At 39.6% G+C, this 23798-nt stretch overlaps 1 long non-coding RNA gene across 1 annotated transcript; it reads left to right on the forward strand.

Moving 5' to 3' along the window:
- LOC110262101 lies at positions 1002 to 23526 on the forward strand. The gene is made up of 3 exons (XR_002346653.1): positions 1002 to 1055; positions 12811 to 12865; positions 22656 to 23526. It is a non-coding gene; the product is annotated as an uncharacterized LOC110262101 (long non-coding RNA).

Below are 23798 nucleotides of genomic sequence, written 5' to 3' on the forward strand. Positions count from 1 at the left end.
GATCATCCAACTAAAGATATTTTCTCAAGACTTGATTCTATTTATCACTTTTGCTCTATGTTTTTAATTGTATTTTCTTTGCTCTCCACCCAGCTTACCTGACTCCAGTATCCAACACATCTGTGTTTGTAATAAATGGCTCTGTGTGGTAGTTCTGGATCTATACCACATTCAAAATTCAGATGTAGGTGTCTTGCTCTTGGCTGAAAGAGGACCATACAAAATAAATCATTAAATGTTTACTGGAATTTTGTAGACAATCTCCTAAACATACAGCAGCTATAAAACCAATATCAGATTTAAGAGGAACTGAATGAGAAACTCAAATAATACAATCCAGGAAATAGTTATCTGATCTGTAAGAGCAAAATAAAGAAAGAAAAATGAAGGTTTGAAGGGGAGTCAACACATCCAAAAAGCCTCATCCATATATAATGTTAGTGAGACCACAGAAGCAACTTTTTCATATTACAAGCAACTGTCTCTAATCCCAAAAGGCAGTGCTGACCAAGAGAGAAAAGAAGAAAGGAAGGAAGGAAGAAGGGAGGCAGGCAGGAAGGCAGTCAGGCAGGCAGGAAGGAAGAAGTTATGGAAATAAAAACAGAGAAAGAAAGACAAAGAGAGAGAAAGAAAAAGAAAGAAAGGGAGGAAGAGAAAAAAGAGAATGAAATAAATACAGTGATATAGAAAGACAGAGAAAGAAAGAAACAGAAAGAAAGAAAGGATGAAAGAAAAAGAAAGAAAAAAGAAAGGACTTCTGATATTATTCCACTTGGCACAGATATTGACTAAAGGTGTTTTGGAATGTTTTAATTCTGTCTGTCACCATAAATATCACAGTGATGGTTTTCTATTTTGATGCCAATGATATCATCTGGAAACAGTGCCTTTCTATCACTGAATAGTCTGTTCATAGTTACAACCCAAGTGATATGCACTATTGTGTTGACAGCTGAGACATCCCTGCCCACTTCATTACTCCCTCATCAAACATTTCTTGTTTCTTTTGTATCTAGGAGCTGAGGCACCAGGTTGCACAAGATGCAAACAGACAGGTAAGTCCATGTGCTCTTAGAAGGGAGAGCAGAAGTGATTGATTTTGCTTCTAAGTATAGAGGAAAAGTCTGGGGAAAGTCGGAGCAGCCTGAACTCGTTTCAAGAAGGATTAGTTTGCCAGGTAGAGAGAGATGGGAGGAGACAGAGATTTTACAGATAAGGGAATGCAGACAAAGGCCAGAGATGTGAAAGGGTAGGAATGGTCAGAGTGCTCTAACTAGAAACATTTTACTGGAACATGAAGTCCAGTGGAGAGAATTGCTGTTAGGGACATTTGAGGTGTAGGTCCAACATAAGGCCTTGGATTTGAAGGGAAGGAACTGGTCTTCATCCCTCTGACTGGTGGTTCCCTCGAGAGTATGTCAGTCACTTAGGACCATATAGAAATAACCCACTCCTAACACTTCTCATGTAGCAAGTCCAGGTAGAGGTCCAGAAAACCATTTTTAGCAAAAATCCTTAGTGACATTTTTGAAGTAGTTTTGTTTATATCTTGAGGAAATAGCCATAGAAATTGGAGGATGTTGAGGCTAGAATTAACAACATTCTTCAGGGTAACTTGGAATGGGAAAATAAGGAAACTAGACACACTTGATATGATCTGACAGCACAACTGTTTGTAAACCCCTAGGTCTGGGGTTAGGGAAACCCAGACCTCCTTAATTTGGCTCCATCACAGACCAGATGTGTTTCCTCTGAGTTGTTTCCTAATTTATCTGTCTCTCATTTGTATATTTCACTAAAGTGTGTTATAGTTTGAAACTTCCTTCTAAGTAGATAAATAAGGGAGCGAAAAAGACTTTAAAATGTTTATGCTTTAGGAACCTTGAAAGGAAGGGTTTTTGTTTTTTGTTTGTTTGTTTTTGCATTTCATAGCCTTGTTTGTAGTTTGTTTTTTAAATTAATGTATAGATAGTTTACAATGTTCTGCCAATTTCTGCTGTACAGCAAAATAACCCCGTCATACCTACATATACATTCCCTTTCTTATATTATCTTCCATCATGGTCTATCCCAAGAGATTGGATATAGTTCCCTATGCTGTAGTGTAGGAGTTCATTGCTTATCCATTATAAATGTAAGAGTTTGCATTTACTAACCCCAAACTCCTTGTCTATCCCACTCCCTCCCCTCTCTCTCCTGGCAACCAGAATCTGGCTTGCTTGCTTGCTTGCTTGCTTGCTTGCTTTCTTTCTTTCTTTCTTTCTTTCTTTCTTTCTTTCTTCTTTCTTTCTTTCTTTCTTTCTTTCCTTCTTTCTTTCTTTCTTTCTTTCTTTCTTTCTTTCTTTCTTTCTTTCTTTCTTTCTTTCAGGGCCACACCCATAGCATATGGAAGTTCCCAGGCTAGGTGTCCAATTGGAGCTGCAGCTGAGGCCAACATCACAGCCACAGCAACATCAGATCCAGGCCACCTCTACAAACTACACAGCAGCTTGCAGCAATGCCAGATCCTTAATCCAATGAGCAAAGCCAGGGATTGAACCCACATCCTCAGGGATACTAGTCAAGTTCTTAATGCGCTGAGCCATAATGGGAACTCCTCACAAGTCTATTTTCTGTGTCTGTTTTGTAGATAGGTTCATTTGTGCCTTATTTCAGACTCCACATATAAATGATATCATATAGTATTTGTCTTTCTCTTTCTGACCTATTTCACTTAATATGAGAATCTCTAGTTGCATCCATGTTACTACAAATGTTATAACTGTATTCTTTTTTATGAGTAGTACTTTGAATAGAAGTTTTATGATCATAAACTATGCACATGTTACAGACTGACTAAATCAGGGACCTGACCCAGATTGGATAGTATTCAATACTAATGGATATCAGCTAACACCTAACACCTAAGTTTACAGTTTTGAAATTACAACATCCCTTTTCACTCTGAAATATCAATGTAGACTCAAAGAAAAAAGAGTGCATAACTGCTTGTTTTAGTTAAAAATTAGGAGTTTTCTGTTGGCTCAGTAAGTTAAGGATCCAGTGTTGTCACTGCCATGGCTTGGATTGTTGCTACGGTATGGGTTGGATCACTGGTCTCAGAAATCCCACATACTACAAGTTCAGCCTATATATATGTGTGTGTATATATGTGTGTACATATACATATATATATATATATATATGAAATTTTAAAAAGTAAAGAAAAAAGAAAAATCAATGTAAGCTCTTTTCCTCATTTATTTTATTATCTATGTTCCATTTATAACTGTAAAAGATATGCATTTAATTATTTGTAATAATTTTAAAGTACTCTAATAGTTTTAACCACTTTTATTAATGATTTATCAATAATGCATTGATGTACAAAGAATATCTTCATGCCATTATCAATATCACTTACTTTCCTGAACATTCACTTCAATTTATAGACTGCCTCATAGTCTGAAAATAATGTTTGATCTTAAGACTTATGAAAATATATGAAAATACCAAGATACTGCTTCTTTCATGCCTGAACATAAAACTGAAAATTCAAACTTTTCATTTAATGTTCCCTTTTTTGGGAATTAAACAAAATATTTGCTCCTTTTGACACAAGGGCATTTTAAGGCTTACAGAACAAAGATGAGAAACAATGACATATTTTTTTAAGTAGTATGGATTAAAACAAAACAAAAAATGAGTTTTTGAGCATAAGACAAGGTTATATTTTAGAAATTGATTTCATAAAAGGAAATATCAGGGCAATACTTTCTCACAATTTTTATTGTTGCTTTGATTAAAACAAAATTGTCAGCTCAGACAAAACCTTTAATAACTCCACTTTGAAATTACATTAAGCCTAAGCCATCTGTTTGGCTAACTATGGGTGTTTATTATGTTAACACATCACATGTGAAACATTTAGAACAGGACTTATCATGTAGTTAGAGCTACATACTTTTAATTATCATTTTTATTCCCAGGAGACATCCTTTAGCCTTAACTACAGACAGGGCTGAAATACCACTCAAGGAGGAAAAGAGGGAATATCAGGATATGATAAAGAGAGAAGGGATTGATATGGGGGAATAGAAGGACTGGAGCTCAACTTCTCTCATAAAAACAACAAAATTACAACCAAATGCTGAGCAACCTTCAACCAAATGGACTGGAAACTTTCAAAAAGATATCCTACTCCAGAAGATAAAGAGGAGGCCACATCAAGAGGTAGGAGGGGTCATTACATGATATAAGCAACCCCATATCTGCTCAGTGGGAAGCCCACAGACTGGAAAGTATCTGTATCTGCAGGAGTGAGAGTTCTGAGCTCCATGCCAAGTCCCCACACATGGTGATCTGGCATTGGTAGAAAGAGCCCCCAAAGCATTTGGCATTAAAGGCTTGTGTGTAGGAGCTTCATGGGACTGGGGAAAATGGAGACCCCATTCATGAAAGGTGCTCAAAGACTTTCATGTGCACTGAGTCCTATGGTAGCAGAGGCTCCATAGAAATCTGGGTTGGATCTGACTTCAGTTCTTGGAGGATCTCCTGGGAAAACAGAAGGTGACTATGGCTCATTGTGGGGGAAGGCTGCCTAAAGTCCCCCTAGGCACACAGCCACATCTAATCTCACCCAGAGACAAAGCCCCACCCACCAGAGGGATAGGAACCAGCCCCACCTACCAGTAGGCAAGCACCAGTCCCTCCCATTGGGAAACCTACAAAATTCAGCAACAAAGGGGGCAAACATCAGAAGTAAGAGGCTACAACTCTATTGTCTGCAAAATGGAGATCACACCAAAAACCTATAAAAATGAAAAGGCAGAAAACTGTAACTCAGATAAGGGAGAAAGAAAACCCCCCAGGAAAACAGCTAAGTGATCTGGAGATTATCAGCCTCCAGGAAAAAAGACTTTAGATTGACGATGCTGAAGATGATGTGAGACATTGGAAATAAACTGGAAGCAAAGATTGATATTTTACAGCAAACATTGAACAAAGAAATACAAGATTTAAAACTTAAGCAAGCAGGGATGCAAAATACAATAACTGAAATAAAAAATTCATTAGAAGCAACCAATGGCAGAATACAGGAGGCACAAGAACAAATAAGTGAGGTGGAGGACAGACCAATGTGGAACAAAAAGAGAAAAAAGGTTGAAAAGAAATGAAGAGAGTCTCAGAGAACTCTGGGACAATGTTAAACACACCAACATCCGTATTATAGGGGTGCCAGAAAGAGAAGAGAGAGAGCAAGGGACAGAAAAAATATTCTGGAGTTCCTGTCATGGCGCAGTGGTTAATGAGTCCAACTACGAACCATGAGGTTGTGGGTTTGATCCCTGGCCTTGCTCAGTGGGTTAAGGATCCAGTGTTGCCGCGAGCTGAGGTGTATGTTGCAGATGTGGCTTGGATCCCACGTTGCTGTGGCTCTGGTGTAGGCCAGTGGCTACAGCTCCGATTCAACCCCTAGCCTGGGAACCTCCATATGCTGCAGGAGTGGCCCAAAGAAATAGCAAAAAGACAAAAAAAAAAAAGAAAAAATATTCCAAGAGATAATAGCTGAAAACTTCCCTAACATAGGAAATGAACCACTCACTCAAATCTAGGAAGTACAATGAGTATCATATAAAATAAACCCAAGGAGGAACACTCCAAGTCAAATATTAATCAAACTGACCAAAATTAAAGACAAAGAGAAAATCTTGAAAGCAGCTAGAGAAAAGAAACAAATAAGATACAAGGGAACCCCGATAAGGTTATCAGCAGATTTTTCAGCAGAAACTCTACAGGCCAGAGGGAGTGTCATAATATACTTTAACGTGATGAAAGGAAAAAACCTCCAACCAAGATGGCTCCAGCCCAGCAAGGCTCTCATTCAGATTTGAAGGAGAAATCATTTTTATTCCCAAACTTCACTACTTTAAAACATACTTTTTTTCATTTAATATTCCTTTTAATGCACTGATGTTTTAAAATTAATGACTGACTGGGATTTTTTTTTCTTTTTTTTTTTTACTTAGAATAAATGTTTTAGCCTCTTGGGAACTGTTTCTTTTTCATTTCTTTTTTATTGAAATTTTATTTTTTTTAACAGAATAAAATACATATATTTAAACGCAATTACATTCACACAGATTACTATATCATGGATCTTAAAGAGATTAAGTGACTTCCTCTGGAGAAGTGGAATGGAAAATATGCTGAGACAAATACGAAATTTATTCTATACTTTATCCCATTTTGTATGGCTTTCATCTTTACTATTTAGTATTATCTATTACATTTCAATTTTTCTTTAAAAATTAGCATTATATTAAAATTGTGTATATTATGCAACTAAAATTTATCTCTTGGAATATTTTTTCTGTCCCTTGCTCTCTCTCTTCTCCTTCTAGCACCCCTATAATACAGATGTTGGTGTGTTTAACGTTGTCCTAGAGTTCTCTGAGACTCTCTTCATTTCTTTTCAATCTTTTTTCTCTTTTCTGTTTGGCATCTGTAATTTCCACTAATCTGTCCTCCACTTTGCTTATTTGTTCTTCTGTCTCCTGTATTCTGCTGTTAGCTGCTTCTAGTGAATTTTTTATTTCAGTTATTGTATTTTGCATCTCTTCTTGTTTAAATTTGATATCTTGTATCTCTTTGCTCAGTGTTTCCTGTAAGTTATCCATCCTTGCCTCCGGTTTATTTCCAATGTCTTGCATCATCTTCAACATCAACAATCTAAAGTCTTTTTCCTGGATGCTGAGAATCTCCTCATCGCTTAGCTGATTTTCTGGGGTTTTTCCTTTCTCCCTCATTTGAGTTATAGTTCTCTGTCTTTTCATTATTATAGGTTTTTGGTGTGGTGACTTTTTACAGATAATAGAGTTGTAGCCTCTCTTACTTCTGGTGTCTGCCACCCTTGTCTCTTTTTCATTTATTTTCAATTAGATAAACTTCCAGTATATATATATATTTTTTTAAACTGAGCTGCTTATTTGACCACCACATTAATGCAGTCAAGGTCATGCATTTTTAAATCATATGAAAAGTATTTTTGTCATTTTTCTCTCTCTTTTTTTTTTTTTTAAGACCACAGCTTGCAACCTGGTTAGCCATCCTGGAAATATATCTATTGTTATCAGAAGAATTAAAAGAAAAACACTGAGGAAATTAGTGAAAACCCTTTGCCATTATTTTGGAACAGTTACTGAGAGTATCTTCAATCATAAATCTAAGTGCTTAAATTTGAATATGGGTTCTCACACCAAAAGGAGGAAGATGCAATCACAACTTATGCTTAATATCCTCCTGCTAACTTCCATACCATTACAAATTAAAATAGCTAACAGATATTCATGTTCTATATGCCAGAAACTGTTATAAACACTTCAAATAAATTATCTAATTTATCTCAAGTCCCCTATAAATATGAATCTATCTCCAGGATTTTTTTTACATTTTTGTATTAGAGTTGGTTTACACTATTGTGCCAATTTCTGCTGTATAGCAAAGTGCCTCAGTTTTATATATATATATATATATATATATAAATACACACACACACATATATATATACACACACATACATTCTTTTTCTCATACTATCCATCATGTTCTCTCTTAAGAAACAGGATATACTTCCTTGTGCTGTACAGTAGGACCTCATTGCTTATCCATTTTAAATGTCATAGTTCTCTGTCTCCAGTTTTTTAGTTGGATGTTGTTGCACATAGGAGTCAGGCAACTTTCCCAAGGTAACTTTTGTAGTGAGAAAGCAGAGCCAGTTCATACTGGAGTCTGACTGGAGCCAGACCTTGTAAAAAGACCTCACTAAACTGGGGAGGCCTCTCTTCACTCATACATGCACATACAAATAGACACTGTTGCTGATCACAAGCTGTCACTTAGACTTTTACTAGTATGTGAAAGTTTCAGTTTCAGTGATCTCAGCCAAGGTAATAATAGTGGGCTATAAATTATGTATAAATGAAATAACCACCTCTTTTTTTTTGCCCCCAAAATAGAAGTTTCTTCAAATCTATGTTCACATGTTGAAACAATTCTTTCTGAAGCCTCTTTAAAAGTGGAAATTTAAATGGGTCCATGTGGAATAAAGAGTAGACAACTGTTCTCATACAAATGTTCCTGAAGTTACTAAACTGAAAGTCAGGAAACCTGATTTCTTAAACCAGCTCTGCTACCAACCAGCTGTGTGCTTTGAAGAAATTGACTTCTCTTTCTTTTCCTTAGGTGTTTTTTTTTCTTCTTCCCATTACAATATCATAGGACTGAACTAGACAGCCTCCAGTAACCCTTTCAGTGCCAAAAATTTATGATTCTATAATTAGGAATAAAGAGTGTTTCCCATTCCTTGAGCTAAGCTTGAATAATGAGTCAGCCCAGGTCTGAAAAATATGTCTTTAATCTCATGTGACACCTAAGGTTTCTGGTACACAGGAGAGCAGTACCAATCACATTTGGCTGCTTTGCTTCAAGAGTTTATGGCCAGAATTGGTTTGCTTTAGATAACACACTCTTGTGCTGTGCCACAGTTGCTAGGATACAGTTTTGTAAATAAAAGTTATTTTAAATATACATCCTGGTGTGGGGAGGGAAAAAAAAAAAACCTGGAAAGTGGTTGGCCAGATATTTAAACTATCTTTTGACTGGCTTGAGACAGATACTTTAGCTAAATCTTTAAAAGGCCCATCCTCAAGTATGTCCTGAAATGATTTTGTTTTACCCCAAAACTGAGTGAAGAGGAGTAAGGGGTGGGGGAAGCTGTGGAAGGTTAGTAATTAGGATGGACGGTTTTGCAACAGTGTTTGGCTGGTTTGCTTTTATTTTATTATTATTATTATTTATTTATTTATTTATTTATTTATTTTGCTTTTTAGGGCTGCTCCTGTGGCATATGGAAGTTCCCAAGCTAGGGGTTGAAGTGGAGCTACAGCTGCCGGCCTACATCACAACCACAGCAACACTGGATCCAAGCAGCATCTGTGACCTACACCAGAGCTTACCACAACACCAGATCCTTAACCTGCTGAGTAGGACCAGGAATTGAACCCACATCCTCATGGATCCTAGTCGGATTGGGCCACAAAGAGGACTTTAGTGTTTGGATGGTTTGAAAAGACCTGATATTGTTGCAACAGAGACATTTTGTCCTGGACATTTATGCCTATCTTCCCCCCTGCCCCCCCCAAAAAAAGGAAAGAGAGGGAATCTGATTGTCATCACCCACAATAGATCAAAAACGGCTTGATGTTAGGAACCCCTATTGAAAGCTGAAGGGATTTCAAGTGGAGAGCCCTGTCCCCAGGAGCAGGTGGTGAGCATACTCCTCAGCAGTGGTGATAGGGCCGCTGTTACCTTTTGCTGGGCAGGGACAGGCACAAAGCCCTGCCTCCACACCACCCACCATCCCGTCTCAGAGCGCCAGGGACCTTGCTTCAAAGGTGTCCCTGGAAAGTGTGAAGTGTCAGGACCGAGGAGAGGGCATGCCACACTGTACCTCAGGCTTTCCAGGGGAACTTCTGGGCAACAAGCTGTCATAGGATGAGGGATTGGTGAAAGTCGGAGGTCTGAAGGAACAGCTCTTTCTCTCCCTGGCAAGAGAGAGAAGGAGCTGGCAGCACGTTGCTGGGTTTCAAAGTCAGACCTTGCTGACTCCCCTCATTTTACCACAGGCCAGGCAGGCTGCCCCAGCTTCTCTCTGGCTTTGTTCATGAGGCTGGCTGCCTCTACCCATTGCACTTGCTTTTGTGATTCTAGGCACCTGTTCATATCAGCCACACTCAGAGGTCCAGGCTTTGTGGAACTCATGCCCCATCTTGGTCTGAGAGGCTGGTCCTGTCTCAGCCTGTGTCCATTCAAGAAATGTAACTTTGCCTTAAGTCGATTCAGGAAGAATCTCTTAGCAGCTGATAAGCTTCCAAGAAGGGATTGAGGGCACTGCCCTGCTCTGGGCCTTGCTGGGTCTCTAGGACACTGACTGTTTCTGAAGGGCCATCCTGAGAAAACACTGTCACCCCACACTGGCAGCCACAAACCAGTCAGAACCTCCCCACAATCTGTCACCAGAAGCAGTCCTTGCTTCCACCCAGGGTCACTGTCTTCTGTTATGATGTCATCATTACTGTCATTACTACCATCTCAGTACTATGGCTACTATTACTATTGTTACTATTATCATTATTATTATTACTGTCATCATCATTACTATGATTATCACACTATTACTGTTACTATTAATGCTATTATCATCAGGGCTATGATTATTAATACTATTTTACTACTACTATTATTACTACTTCTATTGTCAGTACTATGATTACTAGTATCATTATTTCTATCATTATTGCTATTATTTATATTATTATTATCATTATCATTACTATCACTATATTATTACTATTATTATTCCTATGATTATTATTATTATTGCATGCCCAACTTTTTCACCAGGCTCTAAGTTTTTTGAGTCATGACTGGTATACCACATGTCTTAGTACCCTCACTATCTCGCACCCGCCCCCACACCTCTCCCAGCCTTCCCCAACCAGCGTTAGTATACTTGGAACAGGGTTACCTTTTGGTAAACATCCCTAAGAAAATGAAAATGAGAAGTGCAGCAGATAATTTCACCATTATGTGAAATACTGTCTGAAAGCCAGGGACATTCTTAGTACTTCTCCCAGTTTCTTGGGGAGGAAATAGGGCTGAAACACACCACCCAGTCTGGCTGATTTGTAAGTGCTGTTCTGAATGAGGAGTCAGAGCACAGAGCAGCAGGTGTGAGGTCACTCAAGCCCTCAGGGTTTTATCTTCCTTCTGCTCCCTAGTTTTTCCCAGTCCGTCCTTTCTCTTCTTTCCCTTCTGTCTGACTTGGGATCACTTACCCCTCATCCTTCTGTGTATATCCTTTGTTCAAGTTGTAAAAATAAATGAAAAAAGAAACAGTAAAGTGGTTACTATTGCAGAAAATTAAAGGTTAACTTGGAAGTGGCTGGTGTATGGACCACTTGGCTAATTGAAGGGCACAAACAGTATCCTTCTCCTGCCTGTGCCCTGGGAAAGCACGGAGCAAAGTGTTGGACCCTGGCATTCAGACTGCTTCACAGAAATGGAACTTAAAACAAGTTGCCTCTCACTGCTAGAGAAGAATGGGAAATATAAAGCTTGCCAAAAGCAACACTGAAAAAGCAGGAGAACATAAAAATAACAAACTCAGGAGTCCAAGTCTACTGCCTTCAAAGAATTCTGTGATTCTAAAGATGTGGGAATGTTATATACAGCCATTTCCTAGAATTTTCAGTGAGCCATCCTTCATGGGGATGTGTATTTATTTTATTTTATTTTTTTGGCCACACCCACAGCCTATGGAAGTTCCCAGGCCAAGAATTAAGCTGTGACCTATGCTGCAGCTGCGGCAATGCCAGATACTTTAACCTACTGAGCCAGGCCAGGGATTGAACCTGTATCTCCACAGAGACCCAAGTCACTGCAGTGGGATTCTTAACCCACCATACCACCTCCTGGGGAAGTATTTTTAAAATAAAAGGTATTTGCAGTCAGCCATGCCTATGGTTGAGAATTTCCGCCATCTGCTAGTCTTGTGACCTTAGGTTTCTGAGCTCTTTAGCATCTGATGACGTGAAATAAAGGATAGAATTATTTCAATTGTAAAATAGAATTAAATGCTGATTGAGCCCAATGTGTGCTAGGCTCAATCCCGCTCACACACTGGGCCTCCTTTAATCCACATCAGGACATGATTTCCACATTTTATGATGCCATAGCTGAGACAAATAAGAGCTAAGATGCCTCCCAAAGTGACACAGATGGTAGTGGGAGAATCGGGACTCAATCCCAGGCTGAGGGCTGAGAATCCACTCTCTTAACGACTGCTCTTTCAATCAATATGTTTGCAAAATCTTAGACATAGAAATCATGTTAAAAAAAAGTTCAGTAAAACCCATCATCTACATGTGAGGAGCCTGGGCCCTGGACACTGGGTCAGTATCACCAGAGGGTGACAGGAGAGTGAACCAGGTCTCAGATCTCTGCAAACACAGTGGAGCCTCCGTCTCTGTGGGGTGGGTTCTCCTGGCTCAAGGGACGAAACTTAAGGGGTATGATCAGGTTCAAGGGAGCAGATAAAAGAACATTTGTTTTCAGAAAAAGTTTTTCAGTCGTTTAATATTTTATATCACCAGTAAAACAAACTATACCTGGCCTGAAGGAATTTCATGTCACCTGCAGCAACAGAATAAAAGAGTCAATGAAGCAGAAGGGGCCAGAAAAGCATGGAGAAGAATAAGAGATGGTTTTGAGGGTGCTCTGTATCTCCAACCATGAGAAGTTTTGGCCATTGGATTTTTCCTTTTTTTTTACTTCCGTCTTTTTAGGGCCATACCTGCAGCATATGGAAGTTCCAAGGGTAGTGTTCAAGTCAGAGCTACAGCTGCCGGCCGCATCTGCGGCCTACACCACATCTTACTGTAACACCAGATCCTTAACCCACTGGCCGAGGCCAGAGAATGAACCTGCATTCTCATGGATGGTAGTCAGATTAATTTCTGCTGAGGCACCAATGGAACTCCGGATTTTTCATCTCCAATCCTTCACTTACGAGGATTTTATAAGAAAAAAATAGAAGGGACGCTACGGCAGTCTAAAGTCTTTAGCCCATTTTGTCTGTGTGTAGTCTGGGGTGTGTGTCCATTTTCCCTGAGCTCCCCCTGGTCTCCTGCTGGAGGTGTAGTAACATGACAAGGGTTTCTCAAGAGAGAAGCTCAGGACCATTCACAGTGTGTAACTCTTTCTTTACAGCCATCCTGGGGCACATCTGAGAAGATACAATTGTCTCCTTCTGTCCAAGAGAAAAGTGAGTTTCAGAGAAGTGAAAGGACTAATGCCACTTCCCTGGGTTGACCTTTTGATGCTCCTGGTCTCCTGGGGGAGAGTTTCATTGACCTCACCTCTGTCTCTCTCCCAAGTGTCCAGACCCCTGGCCCAGGAATGAACTGTAATTTACCTGTGTATCTATCCTTGTCTATTACTTTATAGTGTTTGTTTCCATCATATTGGTGATAAAGACAGAAAAATAATAGAGAGTCACTCCCTCTGAAAAGTGGAGCTGGAACATACAGTTACTAAAGACCTTGTCACAACAGGAGCTAATCAACATTTGCATTTACCCACAAAACAAGAGGTCATTCAGTGCCTATAAAAATAAATAGCAGCCCAGAGATAAAGGTTAACAAGAAAATTTTCAACCGCAGGTGTACTAGGTAGGTACGTGCCATAAACTAGACTTAACTAAGGCCTACACCACCCCCAGACCCCTGAGCAGTGAGTTATATGGGAAAGGAAAGAAGACACAGGTGTAGATGGCATCAGCCCAGTCTTTCAGACAAATTCCCACAGTGCAGTATCAGAGAGCCCAATTTCAGGGCAGTGTTCGTTTTCCTCCAGAGACCTGAATAGTTTGTGATAGGAATAGTCTTAAGTATATAGGTATATGATTGCAATCTGACATAGCATTAACATTCAAGATTGTGTTAGGCCCTTAAAATAGTCTTGTTTTGGTTTGACATAATAATAATTAATTTAGATCATTTTGGATCTGGCATTTGCATTACTTAGGGTGCAAGCTAAGCTGTTTCAGCAAAGGCACCCCCAAATACTCAGAACACTTTTTTGTGTTCACAGAAACAACGGGTCAGGAGTTGGGAAAGGACAGAGAAGAGATGGTTTGCTTTGTTCAAAGATGTCTGGGGTGGAGTTCCTGTTGTGGTTCAGCGGATTAAGAAACCAACATAGTGTCCATGAGGATGCAGGTTCAATCCCTGGCCTCGCTCTGTGGGTTAAGGATCCGGTGTTGTCACAAGCTGTGGCATAGGTTTCAGATGCGGCTTGGATCTGGTGTAGCTGCAGCTCCAATTTGACCCCTAGCCTGGGAATTTCCATATGCTATGGGTGTAGCCAATTAAAAAAAAAAAAAAAAAAAAAAAGCACATCTGGGGTCCTAACTAGGAAGTAGTGAAAATTCCAGGGTTGATTCCAATGAGTGGGGGCAGAAAGAGTCTGGAGGCTTCTTGCCTGACACATCTGTATCCAGGCTGGAAGTCTGAGCTTAGCTGGGACGGCCAGCTGGGCATCTGCACAGGGGCCTCCGTGGGCCGTGGGCCTCACACAGCAGGGCAGATGGGAATCCCACAGGCATCCTGAGACTGGGCATCCAAGAGAGCTGGCTGCAGGTCACACAGCCTCCTCTGCCGAACCTTGGGTCACAAGTCCTTCAATAGGAGAAGACAGAGACTTCACCTTTTTAATGCCGTGTTTTAAAAACTGTCACAAGGTACTTAAATACATAAATACTCTAAAGATGAGCAGTCAAGCGTTGGCAGTGATGGCTCTTCTGTATTCACCCTATGGTTTTGAAAGTTTCTGTAATTATCACCATTTTCTTTTTTTTTGAAACTTTGTTTTATTGCAGTATAGTTTATTGACAACATTATTTTCCTCATTCTGTAAACCACAATATTTTGATATTTGTATAGACTATATTCCATTTAGAATTACCATAGGAGTTCCCATTGTGGCTCAGTGGTTTGAGAATCCGACATAGGGTCCATGAGAATGTAGGTTCAATCCCTGGCCTGGGAACTTCCATATGCTACAGGAGTGGCCATAAAGAGAAAAAATAAACTTTAAAAATAAAAATAAATTATAGAATATTAGCTATGTTCCCTGTACTATACAATATATCTTTGTATCTTCTTTATTTTACACCTAGTAGTTTGTAACTCTTAATCCCCTACCCTCATCTTGCCCCTTCCCTCAGCCCTTTTAGCCCACTGGTATCTACTAGTTTTTCTTTGAGTCTGTTTCTGTTTTGTTGTAATCATTCTTTTGTCTTAATTTTTTTTAGATTACACATATAAGTGATAACATACAGTATTTGTCTTTCACTAACTTACTTCAGTATAACACTCTTCAGATTCACCCATGTCATTAGAAAAATTTCATTTTTCATGGCTGTGTAGTATTCCATTGTGTATAACCATTTTCTTTTATCCACTTACCCATCAGTAGGTACTTAGATTGCTTCCATATCTTGGCTATTGTAAATGATGTTGCAATGAACATGGTGTGAATGTATCTTTTCAAATTAGTGCTTTCATTTTTTTCAGATATACACTCAGGAGTGGAATTGCTGGGTCATGTAGTAGTTCTATTTTCAATTTTTTGAGGAATTTCCATACTGTTTTCCATAGTGGCTGCACCAATTTACATCCTTTCCAACAATGTACTAGGGTTTCCATTTCTCCACATCCTCACCAATATTTGTCATTGACTTTTTGGTAGTAGCCATTCTGACAGGTGTGAGTTCTTACTGCTCATATCATTTGCAAATATCTTTGCCCATTTAGTAGATGTCTTTTCATTTTCTTGATGGTTTCCTTTTCTGTGCAAAAGGTTTTAAGCTTGATTAAGTCCCGTTTCTTCTTTTTTGGCTTTAGTTCCCTTACCTGAGGAGACAGATCCCAAATAGTATTGCTAAGACTTACGTTAAAGGGTATTCTGTCTGTGTTTTTTCTTCTAGGAGTTCTATGGTTTCCAGTCTTACATTTAGGTCTTTAATCCATTTTGAGTTTATTTTTTATATGGTATGAAAATATATTCTAATTTTATTCTTTTACATGTAGCTGTCCAGCTTTTTCAGCACAACATATTTAAGTGACTCTTTTCTCCATTGCATATTTTTGCCACATTTGTCACATATTAATTAACCAAGTAAGCATGAGTTTATTTCTGGGTTTTCTATTCTGTTCCATTGATCTTTGTGTCTATTTTTAGGTTACTACCATGCTGTTTTGATTTCTGTAGACTTGTAATATTGTCTGATATAGGTGATATGTCCAGCTTTGTTAGTTTTTTGCAAAATTGCTTTAGCAGTTTGTGGTCTTTTGTGATTCCATATAAATTTTATGATTATTTTTTCCTAGTTCTGTGAAAAACATCATGGTTATTTTGATGGGGTTTACATTAAATCTGTAGATTGCTTTGGGTAGTACAGACATTTTATCAATATTAATTCTTCCAATCCAAGAGCACCTTTCCATTCATTTGCATTGTTTTCAATTTCTTTCATCAATGTCTTACAGTTTTCAGAATATATGTTTCTCACCTCCTTGGTTGGGTTTACTCCTGGCTATTTTATTTATTTTAATGTGATTGTAAACTGGATTGTTTTCTTGCTTTCTTTTTCTGCTAGGTCATTGTTAGTGTATAGAAAAGCATCAAATTTCTGTATGTTAATCTTCTACTCTTCAACTTCACTAAATTCATTACTTTTTTATACACTAATAGTAATGATTTTTCATGGAGACTTTAGTATCATGTCACCTGTATATAGTGAGTTTACTTCTTCCCTTCCATTTGGATAGCTTTTATTTATTTATTTTTTCTTTTCTTGTCTTACTGCTGTAACTAGGACTTCCAATACTATGTTAAATTAAAATGGCAAGAGTGGGCATCCTTGTTTTAGTCTTGATTTTGATGGAGATTACATTAAATACGTAGATTGCTTTGGTTAGGTACAGACATTTTAGCAATATTAATTCTTCCAAACCAAGAAGTTCCACACAGGGAACTCCCTTTTTTATATTTTCTAGTTCCTTGTTTAAAATTCTTACTGTGTCCATCTATTCTTTTCCCAAGATCAGTTAGCATTCTTATTACCATCACTTTGAACCCTTTATTGAGTAAATTATTTATCAATGTTTCATTAGGGCTTTTTACTTTGAAACATATTTCTCTGTCTTCTCATTTTGTCTAACTTTCTCTGTCTCTATAACATTAAGTGAAACAGTTATCTACCCCTGTCTTGAAGGCATGTCTTGTGTGGGAGTGTCCCTGTGCAGTCTGTATGTGTCTAGTAGCTTAGATGGGAGGGCTGGATCCGAAGTCAGGAGGGGCTGTGTCTTCCCTGGGGTGTGCTGACAGCTCTCACCCTGGTAGGAGATGAGGCTGAAGATGGAAGGACTAGAGCCAGAGCCATATGTGAGCCAGGGCTTCTCCTGTGCTCAGTGGCCACTGCAGCCCTGCTGGGGGAGGAGGAAGGGCCCAAGGGACTGGAACAGACACCCTGAGAGAGTTGGTTTCTCAATGGTGTGAAGACAGTCTGCCTTGTTTGGGGATTTGGCCAGGGTCTGAAGGCTTGAGGCTGCATTTCATTGTTGTTTTTACTTTTTCCTTGGTGTGCACACCTTGGTTAGAAGCTTGATCGAGGCTGGTAGAGTGGGATCCACACTCCTGAGCTAGTTTTGCTCCCTCCCAATTCTTTGCACTCACTGGGAATGGCTGCCTTCAGCCTGAACAGAGGCAGGGCTGGGTTTTGAGTAACCTCTGTTTCCTCCAAGTTTGGACACTCCTCTTGGCTGTGGCAGCCCTTTTTGTTGGGGGTTAGCACCAGAGCAAGATGGACTGGAGCAGAAGCCCACTGCAGCTAGGGTTTGTGTATGGGGTGGTCCTAGAAGGCCAGCCAGAGCCCAGGCAGTCTTCACTCTGCTTTCTCGACACCATGACAGAGGCAACAAGTGTGTATCCATGCTTTTCACAAGCAGAGCCCCAGCTTCCTACAGCCCAGCGGGTTCATCTTCCTGGTTTCAGACCCCAGAGCTGGGGTGCCTAATGTGTGGCTCCAACCACTTCCCTACAGGAAGTCTGTTACATCTCCTCCTCTCTGTGTCCCCTGTTAGGGGGGAGTGTCCTGACCTAATCGTTTCTCTTCCCCTCCTGCCAGACTGTGTGGATCTTTCTTGACAGCCTTGGTTGTAGAAGAGCCATCTTGCTAATCCCCAGGTTGATTTCAGAGAGAGTTGTTCTTTATGTAGTTGTCATTCTGATGTGTTTGAGGAGATCTCAGTGTACTCCTCCTCTGCCATCCATTGTTACTATCTTCTATGCAGCAGAAAGGGCAGAGCAAGCATATGTGAGGAGATAACCTGGAAAGGACACGACTTCTTTCCTGCCTCATCACTTGGACATAGTCAAACAGCCTCAGGTGACTGCAGAGGCACCTGGGGGAATAGTGTGGAGATTGCACCTGTGAAGGGATAAAGGTACCTGGTGAAGGCTGGGGGACCTCATTACTAAAATGAGAAGGAGAGAAGCTACCAAGATACTGGCCCATCATCTGCCCCCTGAAATTTCTTCTCCCCCAGATTCTACACACTCTTCTTTCTACTAATGCAACTCTCCCTCTCCCCACAAATGACAACTCACAGTGATCTTGTTTCTTCAGGCAGCTCAAAGTTAAGATTTCTGGATGCTGTGTGTCCACTTGGTCTGGCAGACATCCAACAGGGACTAAGAAAAATATGCAGAAGCCCAGCACTTCTCACAACTTGCTGGCTCTGGACAGCTCACTTCTGGCTATTAACTGACAGAGAAATGAACCATCTTTTCTTTTATTTCACAGTATTTTTCTGTTTTTGTCACAGAAGCTTAGCTTTTATCCAAACCAACACAGGATCTATTACAAAATCACTTGAGTTTTCTGTATTTAGTTTGGTTTTATACCTAAAGAAGACTTCTCAAGCAAAAAGTCTATGAAATTTTATCAATTTAGCATTCAGTAAAGTGGAGTCCATGTTGCTTATTCTCAGTTGTATTGTTCAATGATCCCAAAAGACTCTGTGACGTGGAGCGCAAAGACAAGAGCAGATGGCCTGGAAAAAGAATCAAAGAGAACTTGGCTTTCACTCTTACTCTCATTGCCACTTCTGCTTTCAAATTAGAAAAATCATTATCATTAGTTTTTGAAAATTTCCCTCCAGACTCAGGGAAGCCAACGGCTATTCTGAAAGAAAAAAAAAAAAAAAGTGGTGTTATCGGGAAGTCCTATAACCACCCTTTTTCCAGTCCACTGATGAGACCCCCCGAATATTGCCGGAGGAATACCTCTGCAGCTCCTGCCCAAGCCCTGACTCTCTGGGGACAATTCAGACATGGCAGTGTGTGGCAGAGTGTTGACAGAACTTTCTAGACCCAAGGTGAAGCCACTGCTGCCCTGGGTGCCTCACCAGCAAACTGAGACTTAGAGGACATATTCTTGTCCCTCCAGATGCTCTGCTTGACCAGGAAGGCAGTCTTCCACTCAGCCAATCTTCACACACCAAGCCAGCTCTGAGTTCCATGCTTACTTCCTTGTCTGTTTCTCATTCTCTATCCTAGCAGAGCTTGTGCCTTCTGCCACATAACTCTCTAGATGCTTAGAGGCAGAGACTACCTGCTTCGAGCTAAGGAAAGTTGGTTTGTATCACATACATTACTCCTTTAGTCATTGTTATCAAACTGGTGCTTATCTTTGGAAGGGTTTGTGCCATTTGTTTCTTCTTTATCTTTTGACTTTTATTTTTTCCGTTTTTTTCTTATGATAGTTGATTTAAAACATTCTGCCAATTTCTGTTGTGTGGCAAGTGATGCAGTTACACACACACACACACACACACACACACACACACACACACACATACATTATTTCTTTTTAATATCTTCTTTTCCCTCATGGTCTATCCCAGGAGATTGGATATAGTTGCTGGGGCTATATACTACGACCTCACTGTTTATCCATTTTAAATGGAATAGTTCATGTCTACCAACCCCAAACTCCCTGTCCTTCCCACTCACTCTCCACTCCCTCTTGGAACCCACAAGTCTGTTCTCTATGTCTGTGAGTCTGTTTCTGTTCTGTAGATAGGTTCATTTGTGCCATATTTTAGATTACACATATAATAGATATCATATGTTTTTGTCTTTGTCTTTCTGACTTAACTTCACTAAATATGAGAATCTCTAGTTTCATCCATGTTGTGCAAATGGCATCACTTCACTCTTTTTTATAACTGAGTATTATTCTATTGTACATATGTACCACAACTTCTTAATCCATTCATCTGTTGATGGACACAGGTTGTTTCCATGTCTTGCCTATTGTGAATAGTGCTACTATGAACATAAGAGTGCATGTATCTTTTTGAATGAAAGTTTTGTCCAGATATATGCCCAGGAGTGGGACTTTTAAAGTCCTCAAATGTTTATTTTAAAATTCTGAGACGAAATTGATACAGTAACACCAGTTAATCAGATTAACAGGAATAGTCCTGTTAATAAGAGTTTGATTAAAATAAAACACATTACTTTCATTTCAAAAATTGTCACTGAAAAATATCAATAAATACATTGGTGAATCAACGCTTCCATACAGAATCTAGCTCCCATGGCCCTCTCATTAAGCTTACAAAAAATGACAAGGATGGAATTGGTGTCTCACTGGTTACAAACACCAAGATTCCTCACCATGAGCAAGAAAAATCCCAAGAGAAAAAGGCCAGCAGGACATGGACCAAAGTATGAGAAGAGGATGCTTCTGAACACTGTTCTCAGTATGTCCATTAACTCGGTCTGCATGAACTCACACCTGAGTACTACCTCAAGAGAGTTGCAATAAAAATAGGACAAACAGGGGAAAAAAAGGAGAGAGAGAAAGATCTGGGACTATCAAGCACATGCATGTGCTTCAAATACACAATGGAAGCAGAAACTGGCACAACTCTGTAAATCAACTATAACTTAAAAAAAAAAGTGTGCAGGGCTCGCAGCACAGACACCAGTGCCCTTCATGCTGGGTGACTGCAATGCTACTCATGAATGTGATTGTCAAGGAGGGTGGCCCAAAGTTTTCTAGGGGCCCTGAGATTCCAAGGATTGTGATAATTCTCCCATGTAGACATGAAACAGTAATAATTCCAGACTGTGAAATAAATGTAAGAAAATTTAAATAAATTAAGATGGCTATAAAAACTAAACCAATTAACTTTTAAATGGCAAATAAATGATTTACGAGGCCTTCCCATCGTGGCTCAGAGGAAATGAACCCAACTAGTATCCATGAGGATGCATGTTCAATACCTGGCCTTGTTCAGTGGGTTAAGGATCTGGCATTTCCATGAGCTGTGGTGTAGGTTGCAGACATGGCTCAGATCCCATGTTGCTGTGGCTGTGGCGTAGGCCAGCAGCTGCAGCTCCGATTCAACCCCTAGCCTTGGGAATTTCCATATGCCATGGGTGTGGCCCTAAAAAGACAGAAAATAAATAAATTGCAAAAGTTTTCCAGATGCCTATGTTTGATAAGTGCTCTAAGCTCATGCTTGCCCTGTTTGTTGGGTACCCAGGCTATCTCTGATAGCAGCTCTTTGGAAGGAGAGGGTTGGACATTAGTACTCTTGGCATAAACACTGTCTTGCTCAACTCAAAGACCCCTAAGACACAGAAGGCACAAGCAGACACAGAGGAACAGCTAGGGAAAGCTGGGGCAGGCAAGAAGAAGCCTGGCAGAAGATAAGGTACATAGACACAATAGAATACTACTCAGCCATAAAAAAGAACAAAATAATGCCATTTATAGCAACATGGATGAAACTAGATTTTCATTCTAAGAGAAGTAAGTCAGATAGAGGACGACAAATACCATATGATATCACTTATGTATGGAATCTAACACATGACATAAGTGATGTCTTTATGAAACAGAAACAGACTCACAGACATAGAAAACAAACTTACGGTTACTAAAGGGGAAATGGGGTGGGAGTTGGCGAACATGTGAGCAGAAACCTGCAGAGTCAGAGGGATACAGGGGAATTTCAGAACAGGAGAGGATTAAAAAATAGAGGATGTCATATCAGAAGTTTCAAATCAAAGCCAGGGAAGGAGTACCCTGGGCCCCACCCCCAACTCACCCCACCCCCACCAGCTCAAAATTTCCCATTTGTGTATCTTGTGTTCAAGGAAAGAAATGAGAACTGTGTGTAGACAATTTAGAAGTGGTCACCCCATCTTTTTTTTTTACTTTTATTTATCTACTTATTTATTTCCCCCTCCCCCATGGAGGCATGCAGAAGTTCCCCCCTCAGGAATTGAACCTGCACCACAGCTGTAACTAAAGCCACAGCAGTAACAATGTGGGTTCCTTAACCTTTGAGCCACCAGGGAGCTCCTATGTATCACTCCCTGCTATGTGATGCTCAGTTCTGCTTCTGGACTGTAAAAATGACCTAGTCCTTTCTCTTAACTTTCTAGATATTTATAAGCCCTCCTCTGAATAGTCAACAACTATTTCTTAGAGCTTTGTTTGCCTTAGATGGTAATTTTCTTGAAATAGACAGTGTGTTGGACATTACGTACATTAACATGCCACAAGGCAGCCCCTGACATTGTTTTCTTTCCCTTGTACAAAGAAAGTATGCATGTGCTACATACATTCCCAATGGAGCTTCACTGAAAATAGTATGAAAGATGAAATGGCAAGGTACAATGTGTAGGATATGGAAGTGCAAAACCATAAGAGGACCCGAAAAGTATATTTCAATCTAATTAATATGATTTCTTATATAAGGCACAGCAATTAGATGCATCATTTTGAGAAAATAGCAAAAGAAAAACCAAAGAAAATTCCACCATGTAGTACATATTGCTCCCAGAAAACCACCCATGTTTCTTAATGTGAAAATATATCCTTAGGGTATTTTTGCCAGAAATGAATTTTCCTTCTCCATGGTCATATGTTCAAAGAAATCTTTCTCTTTTTTCCCTATATTTTACAGGCAAATTAATAATCATCCACAGCCCTGACTTGGCCTATGTTCTGATGCATTTTTCCATTGGCAAAGTACAAATCAGCCTTCATTGTCTTTGGCCTCACAGAAAATTGGTCTAAGTGGATTCTGGGAATGTTGGCTAAGGATGACTTCCTCACAGTAACAGACATGCTGCCAGGTGGCTGTGACCTCCAGGTAACTGACACAGTCTCATTCAGATTCCAGATTTGCAGAAGAGACAACAGACCAGGAAGAGAAGGGTCCCATCCATCGGGTCCATCCACCTGGGGCCACGCTTGGAGCTGGGGGCGGGGGAGAGCAGATCACAACTAAGAAGTATGAGAAGAAACCCCCAATATTATCCACTCCAGGCTCTAATCTGGGCTTCTTCATCAACAGGATTAAAAGCAATCGGGGAAGGAATTATGTGGAAAACTATCTTTGAGATAGGATTAAAAAAAAAAAAAAGTAGTTGAGCTGTTCTTCAAGGCTGGAGGACACAGGATTGTGAGGATGACAAAACAGAAAGCCCAAAGGTATCTTATCTCAATGACAGCTAGAGAGTTTAATCTCAACCCAAGGTCAAGGACAGCTCCTGAGGACGCAATTTCTTTCACAAGGCCACTGAAAGAGAAACCTGGCAATTTCAAATAGGTTCTTCTACCAAGTTTGTGGTAAGGTTTTGAGTTTGATGTGCGCACACATGGCCAAAACAAGCTTCCCTGGTTAGCCTTTTTGTACGCCAGCTTTCACACACAAGTGGAACTGTATATAAGAGGCAACCAAAATTTTACATTCTCCTAAAAGCTTTACTCTTAATCAGAGATATATAGTAATAATAGCACAAATATTGTTTTTAATAAAGATGATTGCTATATTTTGTTGCAATATTATCTTCTATTTAATAACTATTAAAAAGAAGAAAGGGACTATTTTATGCTTAGCCATTACTTGTTTTTATTTTTGTTTTGGCAGCACCCATAGCATGAGGAAGTTCCTGGGCAAGGGTCAAACCCATGCCATAACAGTGAAAACCCCAGATTCTTAACCCACTGCACCACTGGGAACGTCTAAATACTACTTTTAAATACATATTTTCAGCATGTAAAAATATATAAAAATATAGATAGGCTTATTCTAAAATTTATA

The sequence above is a fragment of the Sus scrofa genome, chromosome 8 (assembly GCF_000003025.6).
Source record: "Sus scrofa isolate TJ Tabasco breed Duroc chromosome 8, Sscrofa11.1, whole genome shotgun sequence".
Classification (NCBI taxonomy): Eukaryota; Metazoa; Chordata; class Mammalia; order Artiodactyla; family Suidae; genus Sus; species Sus scrofa.